Consider the following 14,221-nt stretch of genomic DNA (forward strand, 5'->3'; position numbering starts at 1 on the left):
GTTGTTATTGACTATTGACTAATAACACTTCTCAGGTTGATGGGCAGCACCAGTTACTTGTCCAAAATCATTACTGATGTTTTTCCGAGTTGGCATTATGATAACACCTGATTTTCCCAGCTCCAAACCACACCATGTATTCTGTATGCTCACTCTTGCTGATTATTAATCAATCACGTGTGTTTGATAATCCTGCTGCTAGGCACCCTTTTCATATTAGCATTAAGGGTTTAAATAGCAATTATTCAAAACACTACTTTGGAATTTTGGCTTAGTTTTTGTCCAAAAATGTCACTGTGTAATATGTATTTGTTTGTTTTTCATTTTAGGTTGTATTTACTTAATTTCAAGACCTGATGAGGTTTAGATTTCATTTATTCATCTAAAATGACCTTATACAATCTTACTGTTTCACCTTCATTTTTCACATGATGTATATGATGTATATTTTAAATACAACTTAAAGTCAAGTGTAAAATTAAAGATTCATGTAAAAAGTAACAGTACCCGACCAGGAACAAACTCAGGTGTCATGGATGAAAGAGATCCTGATTACTGTATCCCACTGTATGCCATCCAGCATCCTAATATACATTTGGTTGCTCTTTAACAACTGTTAACAGTCAATTTGCATCCATTCACAAAATTTGTATATAGCTGCAATGTTGCAAGAAAACTATAATAATCTACATCTCTGTGGCCCATGATACCTAAAAAAAAAAAATTGTTTTTACTCCAACAAAACAACCAAGTACAGCCTAAGTGAAAGGTTGTTAACTGCAAGATAACAAAAAACAAAAACAAATGAGCCCACGGCATTTGTGGTTTGTGGGAAGATCTGGAGGCAAAGCTTAAAAAGAGGTGACACTGAGTGGGAGGAAAATAGAAACTGTGCAAGAGGGGTGGGGGGTTTCTTACTGTAATTGTGTCCAGAACACTTGTTTACCCAGCATCGGAGACAGGTAGGGGCTTTGGACTGAGGACACAGATGGATAGATCAGTGTGATATGGCAAAAGATGGATGGCTTGTCACATTTAGACTGCACATTTATGCCAAATGAAGAAAGATGGATGACCTGTTAGTTTTTTACTATAAAATGTTGATTCTCATCCAGAATCAAAAGATAGAGAAAAACTGAAAAAAAAAGTTGAGTAATGCATTTTAACTAATAATCAGACTTTGTAAGATGTACAGAGAACGATAATATGCAATATACAGTATGTTAGTTAGTCCGCCTTAGTTACCGTTGCAATTATCGTCTTCTCTCCTGTGTGATGTCTTCTTTTCCTAAGAGGATGACAACTAAAAGACCATCAACGGCAGACAACACAACTAAGAGTGGCCCATAGCTTGGATCGTTGCACATGTTTTGGAACACTCTCCCAAAGTTGCAACATCACACAGTAACATGTAGACATGTGTTCGCCTCAAAGCTGTCATGAGTGGATCTCTGTGACAGGTTAGCGGCGCTGCGGAGGCTGGATAGGTGACCAAACCCAGAGTTACTTTTGAGTATGATATTGCTGTTCAGATACTGATTCCTGACACATCAGCTGTCCCCCACCATTGTAAATTGCTGATTTGCAGATAACCCTGTCTGGGTACTTATTCTTAAGTGTGAAATAACTGCCATGCACCTTTTTAGCTTGAGCCAATTTTCACTCCTACCAACAACTTTTGTATAAGTTATTTTTTGTTCACTCGTCATGTATTGATCGCTATGTATTATGCTTGCATTTTTCACCAATAAATTCATAAGTGGTGTAATATGATGTGTTGTTTTTTATCTGAGATTTTATTAACCTCACTTTAGGTTCTAGTAAGGACTAGATCTTTTTCTTTTCTTTTTAATATCCAGATGTGTAAAATCTTAAACTGACAGTGTGAATAATGTTTTCTTTTTCACACGACTGTACATTTATCTGTTCTGCTTGGATAAGACAATATGAATACATGAAAATCTGAGTGTTCTTGCTTCTTCATGTAATCATACAATGCTCCAAAAGGAAATATGTGTGTGAATGTGTGAGTGGTGAGGAAAGCATTGTCCAGTGAATCAGACAGCCCTGTCATGTTCGTGTCGCAGCAGCAGGGTATAGGAGGTGTTCTTGTCTCTGAGTGATGCGATGGCATGAACAGCATGGTTTAAGTGCGAAAAGAAGGTCATCGATGTCTCGCTTCACTATCTCTCCCTCCTTTTCTCTCCTCTCTCTGTTGCCCCTGTCATCCATGCTGGATGATCCCTTGCGCTCTCTTCCACCCCGGCTGTCTTTCTGTCCTTCGTCACGGGTTGCTGTGTTCCATTTCTTTTTCTCCCCCTCTGCATCTCGATCTATGTTAAAAGTACACTCCTGTAAACTGATTTTATTTTTGCTGCATTCAAGGTCTGCGGTAAGAAGTATTTTGTAAACTGTGCAAGTAGAAGGTGCACAGAGGCCTTAGTCCAGCCCCAGGCAATAACACACACAAGGAGCCACCAGAATGAGTTGCCAGACCCCTTTCCTTTCTTCAGGCCGTGAGCTGATTGCATATGGCTGGTAAAATATGGCTTTTTATTTTATCCTTTTTAGGGATATAGGTTGGGTGGGCTCAGAGGCGACATGGTTGGTCCATGCGGACTATTTTCTGTTTTCGTAGATGACTGAGGGTTGCATCTTCTCTCTCTCTCAAATTAAATCCTTCTATATCAGATCTGGTCATCTTGGGACAAATATCTACATCTGTTCTGTAGTCGGGTGTTATGCAGTATAAGATTGGGACTGCAGCTCGCTTATCGGAAATAACCTGGAAAGTCAGTATTCTGTAAATAAATGTGACCTTGGAAATGTTGCCCACAAAAAAGTGAAATAGCTTCAGCCAAAGGAATTGAGCAGCCTCAACCACCAGCGGTAACAACAGTGCTCTAAGTTAAACGTTAGCATGGACATATTGTCATTTTTTTCTTGGTTCAAAATGGTATTTTAGGTGTATGTATGGAATTGTTGCAGTATTGTTTATCTTTTGCTTTACTAAAGGTTTATATTGTTTTTCACAAGACTTAAAATTTAAGACTATTTGTGTATTATGACTTTGAAAATGAAAACTAACCTTAATTGTGAATATAAAACACTACTACTGTACATTTCTTTCCATTGAGAAGCCATGTTTTCATCAATGCAATGTGCATTTTTATCATCGTATTAAAAAAAGTCAATACAAATTCTAAATTTGAAAAAAAAAATGAAAAAGCTTAGCGTGGTGATGAGAAGAGAGTGATACCCGTGATTGAGACTGGCAGCGCCATTTCAAGCAAGATAGCAACAATTAATGCAAGCGGGATGTCAGCAGTGTGGACATATTTCAAAATAAGGAATGACGACAGAAGCAAGGCAGACTGCGGGCTGTTGGTGCGGCGTGTGGCCGGGGGGGCTGAGTTTTGTTTAAAATTGAATTTCTGTTGCAAATAAAACCTGTCTTTTAATTCATTGCATTTTTCATTGCATTTTTAGCCTAGTTATTTTTGTGGTAGAAGTATCGTATTGGTACTCGGTATTGGCGAGTACGCAAATTAAAATACTCGTACTCGTACTCGGTGTGAAAAAAATGGTATCGGGGCATCCCTACTTAAAATATACAATGTTAACGGTATGTTGAGAAGATCAGATTCTGGTAGGACTGTACTTTTTCTTTGGGCTTTTCCCTTTAGGGTTTGCCCCAGCATATCACCTGTTTTCCTCTTATCCTGTCTTCTAAACCTTCGTCTGTGACACCAACCAACTACACATCCTCTTTCACCCCATCCAGAAACATCCTAAAAAGGTAAAAGCCAAACTTTACCTTTTTCTCCTGCCTGGCAAGTCCAACTCCAACATCTCTCTACCAATGTATTCACCAACACTCCCCTTTATGAGGTTAAACCATTTCAGTCTAGCCTCCCTTCTTTTGTCTAAAAGACGACTAATCCTGGCTTTCCCTTCTGATGTGCTTGTTATTAATCTTATCCATCCTTGTCACTGTGAAAGAAAATCTTAACATCTTCAACTCTGTCGCCTCCGGCTCTGATTCTTGTCTCTTGGTCAGTCGTGCTGTTTCCAAGCTGTTGGGAAGAGCTGATCTCACTACTATGTTCTACTCCTTATACCCTTACCGTTTTCACTGTCATCATCAACCAAATAGATGCTGATCAGATATGCATAAAGACTGAGGCCCCGTTTACATGTAGCAAAACCGGTGGTGTTTTCATGCGTTTTGGCCGTTCGTTTACACGAAAACGAAGCTCAAAGAACTCAAAAAACAATCATTTCTGAAAACTCCAGCCAAAGTGGAGATTTGCAAAAATCCTGTCTTCACGTTTGCTTGTAAACAGAGGGAAACGGACATTTAGGATTCAGAACGTCACATTATGCGACAGAAACGTCACCAGCGTCACGTGTTCGACCTGTGTTTACAATTTGTTGGGCCACCGTCAATATTTTCTTGTATTTTACCTGTTTTATATTCTAAAGTCACACTTAAAAGTAACTCCACTTCTCTGTCACTCCAAACGAAAGACTCTCGTTCATCTTGGAAGTAAATGGAAGTTACACTTGTCATTTGTTGACGTTTTTTTCCAGGATTCTGATTGGCTAGCATGACTTTATGCTTCTCGTTACACTGCCCCCTGTAGGTTTGGCTGCTAATAGCACCCCTTAACAGCGTATGCGGGTTCGTATAAATGATGGTATTTTTCAAAACGTAAAGGGGGAAATATCCGTTTTTGTAAATACCCGGCTATGTGTAAACTGGGCCTGAATTTAGGCATAAAAAGATTATAATATTTACCAAAACAAAACAAAGAAACCCTTAGCCTAAAAAAGTAGGCCTTTATCAACAAAAACAAAGGTTAAACTTGATAAATTTTTAGATTCCGGTCTGCTGATGAGAGTGCAGAGCATTTACCATAACGGTGTGAACATGACAGATATATTCCCATTTCTGTGGAGATGTGAAGACCGTGGAGCACCTTTTCCATATTGGGCAGGAGATGTGAAACAATTTTGTTCCTCCTGCACATCAACTGCTTAACAATTTTGATTTTTAGCAGCATATTGAGTATTATTTCATGTGTGTGTGTATTATCCCTTCTGTATGGTCTTGCTCTGTACTTGCCATGTTGGAGAGATACACTACACAGGTTTCTTGAAAGGAATGGCAGGTTTTGAGGACAGACTAGAGCTTTAATTAATGTTAAGTGCAGGGTGGAAAATTTCTGACACAGTAGCACAGTGGGGATTCAGTGGCAGCTTTTATGCAGAAGTAATGAATTTTACCCTTACTCTAGTCTTATTCTTCTGTTTTTCTCCAGAAGCAATGGCATTATCTCATTGTAACCACTGCAACTGCTGAGAACAACATCTCTGCAGCAGTCATATTTTCAACATTTCAAACCTTTCAGTTTATGGAGCAGCAGATACTGTGTCCAGAAAAAAAAGGATATAGTTATATTAAACACAGTATTTCAGTAGTTTTGTTAAATCACTGTGTTGCTGCGGCAAAATGTAATTACTGAGTAAAAATATGAATATGAATTTAAGTGATAAATTATTATTTACGAATGTACGACGGCTTACTTAACCTTGAAGCGCTGGCAGAATTAAGATGTGGATTTCAGGGGGGAAATCCACTCTGTATGCTTGACCATGCTGTGGAAGGACATGAGTGGAAGAGGAAAAAAGAAGTGCTGGAGTGAAACATGGGGGTGCAAGTACAAATAGCAGGATATATATATATATATATATATATATATATATATATATATATATATATATATATATATATATATATATATATATATATATATATATATATATATATATATATATATATATATATATATATATATGCAGGTTGAAAACACATTATATCTGCGAAATCTTGGAAATAAAGCAGATTGAGAAATTAATGTTTTGCAAAGAGTTTAGGAGGCAAAAAAGGTAAAAATGCAATCACAGGGTGGGAAGAATAGGACAGGTAGATGAGGGATAACATAGTTTGGACAAGAGTAGGAGGAGAAATGCAGGGGGAGGAAGGGAGGAGAGGAGGGGGAGTGTGGAGAGCGCAAGACAGATGACAAATTGTGATTAATAGATGGGGTCCGGGGCAGCAGTGTGGAGCTCAACTCATTAATAGAGAGAATTAGAGAGGCTGTGCAACTCAATCTGCACACTGTCACTCGCAATCAAGGACCATAATCAGATCGGCACACAGACAGAGGTAGCTGTCCCAGAGGAGTAGGGTTCCTGCGCATACACATTTTTCCAACACTTTTGGGTGAAATGTTCTCTGCTGCATCCACCGTACTGAACATCAGTCTGAACCAAAACCTCTGAATTATCCTCTTGACCTGAAATTGAGCTTTTACCTCAAAAAAAAAGGTTTGAGGACGTGAGGACACAATGAAGACAACTTAAAGTAAAATAACCAACAACAACACTGACTGCTGAGGGCCATACGGCAATATATATATATATACAATTCATGTCCAGTAATATAGTCAAGAGGCTAAAAAAATGTACTGTATTAATATTTGCATTTAATCGTCACAAAGCTAAAGCAATACACAGATCATGTGCTCACCTGTTGCAGGTAACAGGAGTTGTGCATTTTGGCCTCCTGTTTGAAAGACAACCTATTTTTATTTATTTTTTACAAGAGCAGGGTTCCTTTGCTATGTATATATGAATTTAGACAGTTATTGATTTTTTATTGATTTTTTTTATCCAGCAATTTTTTTCTTTCTTTGCTGTTGTTTTCATTCTCATGTTTATTTGTTTGTGCCACTCATTTTTTTAATGCAAAATGCCATGTAGGGGAGGAAAAGTTACCAACAGCTTAAAATAGGAGTAAAAGTCAGGCTTTTAAAACTCTAGGATTTAGTTTTATAAAAGAGAACTACAATGGCTGAGATGTCCAACTGAACTAACTCTTGTGGTTGCCTCATTCTAAATAAACTAATGTTCACTTTAGGAGAGTAGATACTTGACAGCAGTTTCAGTACTTGTACATGGTTACTCTTTAACCCTCTGACTCTTTTACCCTCTGACTGAAGCTTAAACCCAAATAAACATCAATTATATAATGCTACACTATGTCTGCTACTGCAATGGTGGATGTCTGAGCAGCTTCAGAAGGTAATTGAAATGGAAGGGTTGTAATTATTCACCACGGCCACCTACATTGTAAAATATATGACTCCTATCCGAGTCACATTGCTCAATCAGATTATAACAGTTATCACATCATAATTATTCTGGCTTGATTTGTTCACTGTAACAGAGTTTGAGGTTTCGTTTAATTAGCTTTCTTTCCTTGGCTAACAGTCATTAGATGTGCTTCTCCAATTAGCATACTGTAGGGTGCATTTGAAAACATAACTAATATCATTACATCACTGGTGAAGTCAGTTTCACCATGCTGTGTGCAAATATTTAAATGACAGTTCCCATTGAGTAAAAATGCAATAAACATGCCCAACAACTGCCTGGAACTGCCAATGCGATGCTGTGACCCCAACATTTTCATTTCCCTCACTGCCCCCTTCTCCATCCCGCGCTCAGGCTCTTCTTCTGTCCTCCTGGAACACTCTGACCTGCGAGATTGAAGGTCAGGTTAAGCCCTTTCCAAAGCCACTTACCTGCCTTGTATTTTTGCCTCACTGTGTTGATAGCACCTCCAGATTGAATGAGTCGGTTAATACCGTGGTAACCTCTCTGATCACATCCTGACTGCCTACTCATGTTCAGATTGGTTTCACTGATTGTTCTAAACAGACAGCTGTACAGTTCTGCTGGTAAATTACCTGTGTCCACCGTTATCTATCTCGCTGTGCAGCTTTCTGGAAAACCAGTGTATCAGTTGGAAAAAGTAATTCCAACATATAACACCAGTTGTCATAACTCCAGAGGAAGAGACCTGCATTCAAGCTGTTGTGTTTGAAAACGTCAACAAAACCAAAGCAAACAAAAGAAAGAAACCGAAAAAAAAGTTGTCAATGATTCTCTCTCTCTGTTTGTTATCTCACATTATATGAAGACATATGCATATTTGTGTAGGCTTTGTGGTTAGTGGCAGTAACTAAGGTTAATCTGATCTAAAGTCTTGATATAACCAATATTTACTGTTTTTATGCAAGAGATCAGTTTCAGAAATAGTCTCAAGACACACCACATGCTTTATGGATCGTAATGTTCTTTCAGGAAATGTTGAAGTTTTGAAGAGTGGAGGGATTCAGTGGGCAGGTGTCTGTGCACTGGAAAGACATGGCTGAGTTGACAAGGCTGGAGCAGTTCATGGCAGGACCTTGGACTGGGATGTCGCAGTGGGTGAGGTGCCACCACCCCATGACACTCAAAGCCGCAACGTAGAGGACTGACTGACTGTCTCTGGCTGATTCCAGCACCTCACAGAGGTATTCCAGGCACACTTACACCTCAGAACATCGACCCTGTTCAGCTCTATACCATCCCATACAATCATGTCTCACTGCCTGCTTCTCAGGTCCAGGTACCAGCTATCATCTGTAATGTTTACAGCCCTCGGGCAGCTTCTCAAACACCAGGGCAGGACGTTGGAAATGGTAATGGTGTAAATGACAGAGCCACCAAGTTTCTCACCAAGTCTGGTCATAAGATTACAGTCAGATTACAGTGGGGTACATATTGGGCAAAGGTGGATTTGGGTTATCTCTTATCAATCAGAACCTGAAGATGGATGAAGCGTTTTCCCTCTTCTGATAGTGGGGGGTGCAGAGGTTTGACTGGTGACTAAGCAGGCTGGTGCCTGTATGTGGTTTTTGCTCAGCTGCAGGCGGAGATGTAGGGCAGTGGTTCAGGGAACAGTGCCAAGAAAGACTAATTGTTACAGCTGCATTAGGTATAAAATTACTTTCTTATAAGCAACAGTTTGATAAAACGAAGAAGATTTCACGGGAGACTAAACAATGCAAATACTGCCCCCACCCCAAAAAAAAAACAGTATTATGCCAATACAAAAAAATGTATTAAGCATAGAACTGGGAGGGGAATAAAAAAAACAAAAAAAAGCAAATAAATTACTTTCACCTGCAACCCTGGTAGGAGGATAGATACAGGGATGATGTATGGGCATGGTGATGTTCACAAGTATCCCGTAGTGCCTATTGAAATAAAACTGAAGAGCAAAATGTAGGAATAAGGCTGTAATCATGGACTTCTTGATTGCACCTATTAAATCTACAAAAATAATGACAATTTAATGCTAATTTCTTCTGTTTTAAATAAAATGAAACACTTCTTGCAATGAACAGACCATCCGTCTCTTCATCCGTCCTTCTGCATCCAAGGTTGCTAGTAGTAGCCCCATACCTCGCAGTGACATTCCTTAACATACGGACAACATAAACACGTAAATACCTTTATCAAATTTCCAGAGAATAACAATTAAATAATACTTTTACATGTTTATCGGCTCTGGAGCAACTTGTGCATGTACTTAAAACGAGACAGGAGCGGGAAGTCTGACGCTACAATAACAGGAAGTTGCAGAAGAAGAGCAGGCTCTTCAAAATAAAGGCACAAAATGTTAAAGGGAACCCTGGCTATTAAGACATGTAGGTCTTAAAAGATAAATGTTGGTATCAATTATAACAATGTGATATAAAAAACCTTTTTGATGTCTTCGTTTTTATAAAATTTGAAAAGATAATTTAACTCGTAGGTCGCCATTGTTGTTTACACCGCAATGCACTCTGGGTAGTGACGTCAGTCGGTTGCACCTGCTGGCCCCCGTACACTGTTGTGACTGTTCAATCCAGAGGATAAACATGTCATCTGTTCAGCCATTTCAATTTGAACCCGAGCGCAAGGTCAAGGAGGAGGACAACACTGAAAACATATCTCAAAACGAGCCAAATGAAGACCAAGAAAGACGGGATGAGGCGAGAGTGGGACAAAGTTGTTGGTGTCTGTGCAGAAACTGCGTCTCGATGCCAACAGAGAAGGAGATCGTTTGTTGTCAAGAGCTCATCATTTTGTCAGCAGCTGTTCACTTTAAGCTATTGTGTGATAAAGCGTGTTCCAATATCAATAATTTTGAAGATTATTAGCATCCACCGCTGTCCTATGCTTTATAAATCATTAGGACAGTGGCGCCACCCGAATTCAATTTCGTAATAGGCACAGAAACAGTCCGTCCACTGCTCTATACGGCTAATTTCAGGGTCCCACTCGGCCTGAATATTCCACTATCCATTAGGTAGAGGACAGATTGGTTGCCTATTCAGAGTTCAATAAGTATTTCAAAGATCTTCCTCAAACAAAACTTTGCAGTGACAAATTGGATAACGTACGCACGGCGCACTACAGATATGGTGACATTATTATGCGCACCTCCACACAGATGCAAACATAAACATTAAGGTGACGGCGCACCTACAAAAAAGTAAAAAAGAAAAGAAAAAGTACAGCACCATAAAGCATGAACTATAAAAACACCATAAAACTCAGATAGGCTAACCGACCACACGTTTCAGCTAGCAGATAGCCTATGCTACAATACAAACCCCAGCCAGATGTGGCTCCACCAAAATGATCAGAATAGTCATTAAATTAAATAAAGATGTTCTTGCCTATTTGTAGCGAAGTCTGCGCCTCCCCGTTTCGTCAAACTCCCGGGCAAGTCCACTCAGCCTCTTGTCTATCATGGTAACATCAAACGGTGGACCCAGCACGTACCAAAAGTAAATACATAAATCCTTCAAAAAAAGGGTACGCACAGTGCATACAGGATTCCGGCTGGCAGCGCCACTGCATTAGGATATACAGTTTAATGCACTTATAAGATGCGCACGACTTTGATCATTTTTGCAGATCTCCCGTGCATCACAGCACACGAGAACTTTGAGTCAGTTTGCCTCAACCGAGACGTCTTATGGGCTGCCCTCGTCAGCCTCCACGACTGGTCGTGTATCTATGTTTTAAGGACCCTATACCCAACCAAACCACAAGTGAAATCAATAAGAGTTAGCAATAAAAAAAAGAAAAAGAAAAACAGAAAAAAGGTAGATCATAACAGAAAAGTGAGAGTTACAATGAAAAATGTAGAGTATACTAGACTGGACAATCTAACAAGCATAATTCCCAATGCATGTAATTGTCATTTTAACCTGGTAAACACCTTTTATGACCTTTTAGTATAACAATATTACATTGAAATAACACACATACAATGTATTTTAATTTAGGACAGCTGCATTTTCAAGAAATTATTACATTATTAATTACTGTCAAGCAGCTATTCTATTTTTTCCATTTTCAGTTTTAGGGTAGTTTTACTCAGATCTCTAGGTTAAGTACAAACAATTATGTTGAATCTGATGTAGGCCTATAAGGTTATCCTCTGGACGTTAGAGCTTGCAGTTTTATGTTTCCCAATTGTATAAATGTATTCTGCAGTTCAGATGCCTGATGATCACAAAGAAAAAAACGGAGAAGAAGAGACATTACAACACTCCTGGTTTAACAACCAAGGATTAAGTAATATTTTGGCAGCCAACATTTTGGACTTTGTCTGAGAAAATACCAAGCATTTTCTGCCTGTGAACCTGGGACTTGAAAAAACTGAGCAAAATAAAGCGTAGCTAAAAATATGATTGAAACAAAGTCAGTAAAAGACAATATTGCTTAATATTTCATACGTTCATCTGCAAAGTCAATATTTCATAAGACTCTAAAAACCTCATTCTGTGTAAATTGTCCTGCCTTCATGGCAGGTTTGATTTAAAAGCTGGAAGCCCCTGCATATTTTATCAGCGTGCCCAAAACGACATGTTAACTATAAGCACGCACAGTGTACACGTTCACACATCTGTGAAAGGGACAGCAATGCATCATGGACATAGTTACATGTTTACAATCAGAGTTATACCCTATATGTTTTTTATTTTATTTGCCAGTTTTGTACAAATGCAGAGACCACACAGTTTCCCATTTTCTGACAAGCAGTAGTTATTTTCTGTCTCCAAATGCAAATATGACCAGAGGCTTGGCATCTGCCTCAGGGCTCAGTCGGCTGACAGTATGCATCCTGGGGAGTGATCTATTGATCCATATTCAATATCTGCTACACTCTCCAGCTCAGTAAAGTTGAGAGATGAATAAATAAGGAGCAGAACTGACAGTGCATACAAGTATAGAAGGACTGAGTGCCTAAATGGTTTTACTTGGCTGTTTTTTGCACAAACGCCCCTTCCAGACCGACATTTCTTGAACCTGATTTCGTGTGCCTGATGTCAGCTTTGTGATGCAACTGAGTGTAGATTGAAAAACAAACAAACAAAAAAGACAAAAAAAAACCCCAGAAAGAAATAAGAAATTAAGATAACATAACAAAATATGATTCACCAAAATGACAACCTAAAACAATATCTTTATGAATGAAATGTTGATCTTGGGAAAGAGATGGAATAAGAAAGAGACCAGGAGGAGGTGGAGGAGGTGGGAGTTGTCAGCATGGATTCATCATTTATCACTAATGAGGTCTGAAAGCTACAAAAACACCAGAATTGAAGACAAAACCCGATAACACCACTTTCCTCCTTTCATCGTAGGTCCCCACCTGTCTGCATGTCTCTCATCTGTATAGCCTACGTTTTGTGATTATTCAATTTGGTCTTTTCACACTTGCTGTTCTCCACTGCCACAGCTACCTACATCTAAACTGTACGAAAATAAGTATATATATATATATATATATATATATATATATATATATATATATATATATATATATATATATATATATATATATATATATATATATATATATATATATATATATATATGATCCACTTCTTCACATAATCACATTGGAACATAACAAGATGATCCAATTTTACATTTTGATGAAAAAATGGAAATGAGCTCATTAATCACAGTAACTGAAAAATAGATAGTCTACAAATCTATTGAAATGTGTCATAGTTAAGTGATCACTTCTATTTTATTTAAAAATGTTCCTCTATTTTCTTCTCTGCAAAGTTGTAACTATCACAAATAAATTGTTGGTATTTAAACGGAAACGACTGCATTTGATTCAAGTATTAAATAAATGTAGTCCTTTGATTTGTGAAAAGGTCACATGCAGGATGGGAAGATGGATCTGCGCCTGTGTGCTACAGAGGGAGGGGGAGCAATAGTAGGGAGATGCTGAGAAAAGAAAAGCAGGACAGAAAATACAACAAGTGAGTGAACTGTTGCTCTGCAAATAAAGTGGCCGTGGACCGGCATTTAAACACGGGCAAAAGTCGCAAAAGTAGAGCGTCGGAAAATGTGTTTTCAACCTTTTGCTCGTTTTGCCTTTTTGTTGGTGCTGCAGCACTGAGTGCTTGTTAACACAATTATTTCTTTGTTTTTACTTCTTTTCCTGTAATCCTCCGTGTTTTTTCTCTGACTTCTTTGCGCATTTTTGGACGGAGTGGTCCAGCCACGAAGAGGGACGACCGGATCAGACGACTGAATGTGAAATATTTGAATGATTGTTGTTCCGAGCTGAGTTTGGACCGAGAAGCAACTTGAGCCGATGCGCCAGTGACGCGCGTTCATTCCGGTCCTGGACCAGTTCAGGCGGTTTCATCGGAACGCACTCTGAACACCGGGATCATTAAGAAGAAAAGAGTTATCTTGGTAAGTTTAACTATTTATATTGAGCGAGTTACACATTTAAATAGGTTATATTAATAATAAGGGGATCAGATAAATTTGAGATATGTTGCGTTTGTGTTAATTAAGTATTTACGTTGTTAAAAATGACGAAGTTACTCGAGCGTGTAGGCCTAAGATTATATTAACATGAATGAAACCAGTTTAGTTAAAGTTTTTTTCCAGTTTTAAGAAATAATCAAAAATAAATTCTAATAAATAATTTTATAATCCCCCTCACTATCACGTTAAAACGTAAAAAAAAATTAAAAGTAAAAATGCAATAAAGTAGAGGCTTTAGTTAGTTATTAATTAATCAATTATTTTTTTTACTATCAATAGTTATCTTTAAATCGGTTTTGCCTTGGTACAATTTGGCATTTAGTCTGTAATTATCCCCTGACTGCATGTGTGTATGTGTATTTTTCTTGGTTACTCTTTATAATGTAATGCCAGTAGTAAAAATCCTTCTTCTTTATACAAACTGCTTTTAAAATGACAGAATCCCAATTCAGTTTTTATTACTTAC

The sequence above is a fragment of the Cololabis saira genome, chromosome 8 (assembly GCF_033807715.1).
Source record: "Cololabis saira isolate AMF1-May2022 chromosome 8, fColSai1.1, whole genome shotgun sequence".
Lineage (NCBI taxonomy): Eukaryota > Metazoa > Chordata > Actinopteri > Beloniformes > Belonidae > Cololabis > Cololabis saira.